An 8976-nucleotide genomic window follows, 5' to 3' on the forward strand; every position below is an offset into this window, starting at 1 on the left:
GAGCTGGGACCAAACGACGGGAGCTCACCCCGCCGTGGGGATTCGAACCGCCGACCATGCGATCGGCAAGTCCTAGGCGCTGAGGTTTTACCCACAGCGCCACCCGCGTCCTCCTCTCTGGTAGGAACTCTTTATTCTTTCCATCTCTGGGCTAGTAGCATCCTTGCTGCTGTTGTCGCATACATGAAGAGCCTTTTCTGTTCCTTTGGAATATCAGTACCTATAATTCCCTACTGAAAGGCTTCTGGTGTTGTTGTATTTTACAAAAGTTATTTTTTTAAAATTAAAGATTTTCTTGATTTACAAAAGTGTGTGCAATGTCTCTCTCTCGTATTCCCCCCCCCCCCATGTAACATTTTTACAAGTCAGTTTCATTTGTTGAGACACTGGGAAGAAAAGGGGGAAAGTGGGGGGAGATGAGTGGGGGTACAAACATTTTTAAACATTTTTTTAATTTTTAAACATATTTTAAACATTTCCCCCCAGTTCATTATATATCATTTCCCAGAAAGCCTTTATTACCTTACATGACCACCAGATGTGATAAAAGGTACCTTCTTTTTCTTTACCTTTGTACTTGTTTTATATATTTTTTGCTAATTTACTAGGAGTTAAATACCCCCAGTACATCATTTCACTTAATTTTCTTTCAGCGTACAACATGCCTTGAATTTCAAATCCATTTTCCATAACCTTTCCCAATCTGAAATCTGAATAATATGCCCCAAATCCCTTGCCCAGTATATCATTACAGATTTAACTTGTTCATCTTTTGTATGCCACTCCAAGAGCATGCAGAACTAACCTTCTTAGAAGTTGGGGGACCTAGCAATAATCTGAGTGCAAGAGGGCATCAGTTTTTTTCTTTCTTTCTTAATGCCACTTGTCATGGGCATAGCCAGGATTTATGTTAACGAGGGGCAGGCTTTATGGAGGTGGGGGAAGAACCTCAGTTAGTTAATTTTATTGTGATTTTTAGGGCAGGGGTCAGCAAACTTTTTCAGCTGGGGGCCAGTCCACTGTCCCTCAGACCTTGGGGGGGGCAGACTATATTTTGAAGGGAAAAAATGAATTCCTATGCCCCACAAATAACCCAGAAGTGCATTTTAAATAAAAGCATACATTCTACTCGTATAAAAACACCAGCCAGGCCCCACAAATAACCCAGAGGTGCATTTTAAATAAAAGGACACATTCTACTCATGTAAAAACACGCTGATTCGCAGACCGTCCGTGGGCAAGACTGAGGTGGCGATTGGGCCAGATCCGGCCCCCGGGCCTTAGTTTGCTTACCCATGGTTTAGGGGGGCACTGGCTGCTAATTCGTTTCCAGGCCAAATTCAAAGTGCTGGTTTTCACCTGTAAAGCCTCAAACAGCTCAGGACCACAATACCTCAAGGATTGCCTTTTTGCATACGAAGTGGCCTGGACCCTGCAATCTCCACCTGAGGCCCTTCTTCATAACCCTCCTCCATGAGAGGTCCAGAGGGTGGTAACAAGAAACGGGGCCTTTTCTGTGGTGGCTCCCTGCTTGTGGAATGCTTTCCTCAGGGAGGCTCGCCTGTGGCCTTCGTTACATATCTTTAAGTGCGAGGTGAAAATGTTCCTCTTTTCCCAGGCCTTTGGCTTATTAAACAATCTATGACCTCATAAACTGTGCGGGTGGGACGAGGGCGTTGTTTTTAGTTATGCATTTTTGTGTTTTTATACGGTAAACCATCTTGCGATCCTCAAATGAGGGGCAGTATAACATGAAGAAGCTTGCGATTTCGTTTGGCCCCAATTGCCTGTTTCCAGTGTCAACATTCAGCCCTGGCAGATGGGAAAGATCAATGTAAAGCAATGTCTCTGAGCATATGAAGTGTGCATTTCACCCCCCCCCCCAAACTGAGGAATCACAGCTCCTAACCACAGCATATTATGGGAGTTTAACCCCTGTTTACTACCTCTCCCTTTCTTGCGTGGGGTTTCACCAGCCATGGGAGCGCCCCCAGGTACAAATACATGTAAATAAATAAGACGGCCAGGAACTTCTGTATATCCAGAAATGATGAAACGTTTTCACAAGCGTGGCCACAACAGCCTCTGGCTGTTGTTAATGCAATACAGAAAGCAGGAGAGAGAAAAATCAAATCCGCATGGCTTCTTTCATTTAATTTGCAGAGTGGTGAAAATTAATTTGCAGGCTGAGGAAAACTAAGCGTCAATTGTTTGTGCACATTTGCTCAGAAGTAAGTGTCACCATGGGGACGCAGATGGTGCTCTGGGTTAAACCACAGAGCCTAGGACTTGCCGATCAGAAGGTCGGCGGTTCGAATCCCTGCGACGGGGCGAGCTCCCGTTGCTCGGTCCCTGCTCCTGCCAGCCTAGCAGTTCGAAAGCACGTCAAACTGCAAGTAGATAAATAGGCACTGCTCCGGTGGGAAGGTAAACGGCGTTTCCGTGCGCTGCTCTGGTTCGCCAGAAGCGGCTTAGTCATGCTGGCCACATGTATGCCGGCTCCCTCGGCCAGTAAAGCGAGATGAGCACCGCAACCCCAGAGTCGGCCACGACTGGACCTAATGGTCAGGGGTCCCTTTACCTTTACCTTTAAGTATCACCATGGTCAGTGGGGACTTGCAAAGCAAGACCAGGCTTCTGAAGACAAGGAAAACCTGATAGTGGATTCAGGCTCACTTAAAAGCAAAACAAAACACAAGATACAAATGTCTTGTTACAGGGGATTAATCTACCATTTAATCTGGCATTATATCAATACACTAAATGCAGTGCTGTTCCAGTAAGGCTGCAGCCTTTTGCCAGTGGCAAGTGAATTGCACTCATTTATGAAGGAATCTAAGCAAGTTTCTATTAACTAACCAATATTTGGAGGAGAAAATCATCTCCACCAAACAGTCTTTCACAGGGCAAAGGGCCCAATGATAAAAGTCAAATGTACGTGCTCAGAGTTGTGAAAGGCTGTCTGAAAATTAATTGTACACCGCTCAGTCTTAAGCCTTTAGCATTTGTGAAATAGTATTCAAAGAGCTTCATCTCTGCTGCCTTGATTTCATCCTTATATCTAAGGAGGGATCAGAATCATTATGCCTATTTTGCAGATGGGATGACTGAGGCCAAGACAGACTTGCTTGCTTAAGACCCCCCTAGTGAGTTCATGGTAGGAGTGAGATTCCTGCTCTGGGTTTCTGAATTCACAGCAGTCTTTATCAGCTATAGTACACCATCTCTCCGTACCCCTGTATTCAATGGGAATTAATCTTCAAAGTCTGTGTAAAATGACAGCCTCGTGCTGTAGATCAATTGAGGATAAGCCCAGCAAATCAGAGCAGGGTTTACTTCTGAGTATATATGCATATATTCAAGTCTCTAAGGTATCGGTCGGCAAACTAAGGCCTGGGGGCCGGATCCGGCCCAATCGCCTTCCAAATCCAGCCTGTGGACAGTCCAGGAATCAGCATGTTTTTACATGAGTAGAATGTGCCCTTTTATTTAAACTGCATCTCTGGGTTATTTGTGGGGCCTGCCTGGTGTTTTTACATGAACAGGATGTGTGCTTTTATTTAAAATGCATCTCTGGGTTATTTGTGGGGCATAGGAATTTGTTCATTATTTTTCCAAAATATAGTCCGGCCCCCCACAAGGTCTGAGGGACAGTGGACTGGTCCCCTGCAGCAAAAGTTTGATGACCCCTGCTGTGTCTAAGGCTACCAAAAGATGTAATGGATCTGTCACTGCATCAATGAATCGCAGGGAGGGGAGCTCAGATGTTGGGGCCCCATCAGGACTTGGCTGAGGGTAATAAAACCCTTCCCTCTGCGCCTCCTGCCCCAGTTGAAAAAGAGAAAAGAAAAGCTATAAAGCTCTGCAGCAGGAAAAAACATGCAGGCATCTGTATCGTTCTGGATTCTTTCCACTTTTGAGGAGGCAATATAGATCTGGTGCAGGGGAATTTCCCAACTCTCATCTTTGTCCCCCCCACCCCCAAATTAAAGTAAAAGAAAATTATGGAAGTTATAATCATGGAACACTCTATTTGGTCTGGTGCTTTGAGTGATGCGATGCCCATGTTTATTTATCTATTGATTTTCCAGTTATTCCTAGTAATAGGTAAAGGTAAAAGGACCCCTGACCATTAGGTCCAGTCGTGGCCGACTCTGGGGTTGCGGTGCTCATCTAACTATATTGGCCAAGGGAGCCGGCATACAGCTTCCGGGTCATGTGGCCAGCATAACTAAGCCACTTCTGGCGAACCAGAGCAGTGCACGGAAACGTCATTTACCTTCCTGCCAGAGCAGTACCTATTTATCTACTTGCACTTTGAGGTGCTTTTGAACTGCTAGGTTGGCAGGAGCACGGACTGAGCAATGGGAGCTCACCCCATTGTGGGGATTTGAACCGCCAGCCTTCTGATCGGCAAGTCCTAGGCTCTGTGGTTTAACTCACAGCGCCACCTGCGTCCCTTATTCCTAGTAATACTTCCTGCAAAAACAGAGCAAGCTTGAAGACAATTCCCCCCCGTGGTTTGCTGAGATCCAGGAAAGTCTGACCAGGCTGAGTGTCCGGCTAGGTAAGGTCCCGCTTGGAAACTTCCTGGTTATGCAAACGGTTTTGGGTCGGTGGTTTTATACAACTATCACAATGGAAAGAGGCTCTTTGAGAAAGGGAAGCTCTCAAAATAAAGGGGATATCATCTTCTTGTTGTTGTTTAGTCGTGTCCGACTCTTCGTGACCCCATGGACCAGAGCACGCCAGGCATTCCTGTCTTCTACTGCCTCCCACAGCTTGGTCAAACTCATGCTGGTAGCTTCGAGAACACTGTCCAACCATCTCGTCCTCTGTCCTTCCCTTCTCCTTGCGCCCTCCATCTTTCCCAACATCAGGGTCTTTTCCAGGGAGTCTTCTCTTCTCATGAGGTGGCCAAAGTATTGGAGCCTCAGCTTCAGGATCTGTCCTTCCAGTCAGCACTCAGGGCTGATTTCCTTCAGAATGGAGAGGTTTGATCTTCTTGCAGTCCATGGGACTCTCAAGAGTCTCCTCCAGCACCATAATTCAAAAGCATCAATTCTTCGGCGATCAGCCTTCTTTATTGTCCAGCTCTCACTTCCATACATCACTACTGGGAAAACCATAGCTTTAACTATATGGGCCTTTGTTGGCAAGGTGATGTCTCTGCTTTTTAAGATGCTGTCTAGGTTTGTCATTGCTTTTCTCCCAAGAAGCAGGCGTCTTTTAATTTTGTGACTGCTGTCACCATCTGCAGTGATCACCTTCTACACACCATAAATGCAGATGGGTTGAACAGTTATTTCCTCTTCCCAGGGAATCCTGGGAATTGTAGTTCCAAACAGTGTGCACCTTAAGATTTCTAAGATCTTCTTGCTCTGGCCAGACTGCAGTTCTGGAATCAGTTGCAAGAGCAAGTTTTCAGAAAGGGAAAACACAGAAACGGTGGCATAATCTGCACAGGCTATATAGTTTTGGAGATTGAACTGTGGTGGGCATCCCTTTATTTATTTATTGTAATAATATTGTTATTACATTTTCAACAAAGATAAGAAAAACAAACAACAAACACAACAACACCACACACACACACACACACACACACACACAGTATCAAATCCATAAAATTGGGTTCTCCGAATTCCGTGACTTCCCGCCTCACCCCCCCCCCCCCAGTTCCTTAAATTTCCTTTTCAACTGCATATCATTTCTATTCCAAATTATTATTTCTTCTTGGAATAACAGGTTTGGAATTGCTCAAGAAAGATGTTAAATTATTTTTGTATGCCACAACTGCTGCTTGAATTTTACTAGCTAAAAAGTGGAAAACGCAAGAATTACCAACGGTGGAAGAATGGCAGATGAAGATGATGGATTTTTGGGAGCTAGCCAACCTAACTGGAAGAGTCCGCGACTAGAAGGAGGAGGAGTATCAGGAAGAATGGAAAAAAATTAATGAATATTTAGTTAAACATGTTAAGTTAAATTAATTGGAAACAGCTTGCAGATACTTAATTGGCTAAGGATTATATATAAGTTAAGTGATGAATTAATATGTTTAATTCCAAAATGAAAAGATTTAAGGATGTTAATGTTCAAGTTAAATTTTATAAGAACTGTGATTTGGAAAACCATTAAAAGGATATGCATTGAAATTCAACGAAGGGGAAGCGAGGAAGTCACTTAACAATGTTAATAAGTGTAATTTTTAATAAGGTTATGATTTATGTTTGTTTGTTTGTTTATATTTTTGTGAAAATTAATTTTAAAAAATGAAATAAAAAATGGCAGTGCAGCTTCTGTCTCTTTGTCATGTGCCTTTAAAAAAGCCATGCTTCTGGGCCAAGGCAACAAATGGTCCATATAGCTTTGAGCCTTTCCTGGATGCTTCGCAGGTAGTGTAAAGTGGAAACAAGGAAGTCATGGAATATTCCGTTCACTGCTGGTTGGTCTTCTATTTCAGGTGCAGGAGATCTTGACTACCTCCCCTTCCAGGAGACTGACCTTTGACCCTTTCCAAGAGCTTGTAGCTCAGGCAATTGCATTTGCTTTCTAGAAGAAAAGCTCTAAAGTTCAAGCTCTGCCAGAGGCACACAGCGTGACTGTGAGTATTCAACACCATATCGCGCCGGTCCTGAAAGATCTACGCTGCATCCCAGTATGTTTCCGAGCCACAATTCAAAGTGTTGGGGCTGACCTTTAAATCCCGAAACAGCCTGAAGGAGCATCTTCACCCCCATCGCTCAGCCGTGAGGTCCAGCTCTGAGGGCCTTCTGGCAGTTCCCTCCCTGCGAGAAGTGAGGTAACAGGGAACCAGGCAAAGGGCCTTCTCGGTAGTGGCACCCGCCCTGTGGAATGCCCTCCCAGCAGATGTCAAGGAAATAAACAACTATCTGACTTTTAGAAGATATCTGAAGACAGTCCAGTTCAGGGAAGTTTTAAATGTTTGATTATGTTTCTATACAGGGCTTTTTTTCGGGGGGGGGGCAGGGGTACGCATACCCCTAAACCAGCGGTTCTCAACCTGTGGGTCCCCAGATGTTGTTGGACTACAACTCCCATCATCCCTGAGCTCTGGCCTAGCTAGCTAGGGGCAATGGGAGTTGTAGTCCAACAACATCTGGGGACCCACAGGTTGAGAATTGCTGCCCTAAACATTTAGTGAATATAAGTTTGGCCTCGTTGAGGGGCAGTATTTCAATATCAGTAGGAAAATGATAGTACAGTGGTACCTCAGGTTACATACGCTTCAGGTTACAGACTCTGCTAACCCAGAAATAGTGCTTCAGGTTAAGAACTTTGCTTCAGGATGAGAACAGAAATCGGGCTCTGGCGGTGCGGCGGCAGCAGGAGGCCCCATTAGCTAAAGTGGTGCTTCAGGTTAAGAACAGTTTCAGGTTAAGTACGGACCTCCGGAACGAATTAAGTACTTAACCCGCGGTACCACTGTACCCCTAAACATTTTTTTTTAAAGAAAAAAAGCACTGTTTCTAAATGTGTTGGAAGCTGCCCAGAGTGGCTGGGGCAAGCCAGCCAGATGGGTGGGGTTTAAATAATAAAATTCCTATCAATAATAATATTACTCAGGAGCTGCAATCCTTCCATCTTGTCCTTAGAAATCAGCAGTGAAGCCAGATTTCTCGCTAGACTGTGTGCGGCTTGGCTGCCCTTAGTAGTGGCTGGTCTGCTGCCCAAAGCCTGGAGTTTCTGGCAAGAGTAATTTCAAACATTGTTATCGGTCACAAAACCAGCCATCCGTTGGAAGGAATTTGGTCACAGCCTTTGGGCTTCGGCCTGTTCCGCCAACCGCAGATTTCGACGGGTGACTGCAGGCTGGGCAAAGGGCTCCCTTTTTATTTGTGCTAAATTTACCCGCTGTGAAAAGAATGGCACAAGCACCTGTCCCAGCTGAAAGGGCCTATCGTGGAGCCGGGCATAGGAGGTGGCATTACACGGGTTCCTTGCCAAGACCCTTCTGCGAAATACCTTGCAAGTACAAAAAAGAATGCCAAGTTTGTTGCCAAATGGGTCGTATCTCATGGCAGGCATTGTGCTGAGGTCACAAGGGCAAGTCTACTGTTCTTATCTAAGCAGCATCAACAGAATGGGAGGAAATGCATTCCAGAGACGCAGGGGTGCTCAAACTGTAGTTTGGCTGAGACAGGAGTATTTCTTGGACCCTGAGAGAGGACTTGTTGCATGCATGCATGTACTGTATGTATGTATGCATGTATGTATGTATGTACCGTATTTTTCGCCCTATAGGACGTACTTTTTCCCCTCCAAAAATGAAGGGGAAATGTATGTGCGTCCTATGGGGCGAATGCAGGCTTTCGCTGAAGCCTGGAGAGCGAGAGGGGTCAGTGCAGACCGACCCCTCTCGTTCTCCAGGCTTCAGGAAGCTCTCAGTAAGCCTTGGGAGCCCGTGGGAGTTCCCGTTGGGCTCCCTAGGCTTGCGGATAGCAGCCTGCATCTCAAAGCCTGGGGCGCGCTGCACAGGGCACCGCGGGCTTCGGTTCCCCAACCTGGTTTGAAGGCTGGCGGCGGCGAGAAGCGCAGCGCGCCTTCCCGCTGTCCCCTGACATGGTTTGAAGGCTGCAGGCAGATATCCGCAAGCAGTGGGAGCCTGGCGGGAAGTCGCGACGGTTTCCCAAGGCTTGCAGAGAGCTGCCTGTTCTGTGGGCTACGGTCAGGGGAAGCTCGGGCTTCCTCCGCCCCAGCCCCGCGCCTGGGGGGGGGAAATAATCCCCCCCCCTTTATTTCCCCCCTCCAAAACTAGGTGCGTCCTATGGGCCGGTGCGTCCTATAGGGCGAAAAATACGGTATGTATGTCCAGTGGTACCTTGGGTTACATACGCTTCAGGTTACAGACTCCGCTAACCCGGAAATAGTACCTCGTGTTAAGAACTTTGCTACAGGATGAGAACAGATATCATGCTCCAGCGGTGTGGCGGCAGCAGGAGGCCCCATTAG

This window comes from Podarcis pityusensis (assembly GCF_964106645.2).
Source record: "Podarcis pityusensis genome assembly, chromosome: 13".
Taxonomy (NCBI): domain Eukaryota; kingdom Metazoa; phylum Chordata; class Lepidosauria; order Squamata; family Lacertidae; genus Podarcis; species Podarcis pityusensis.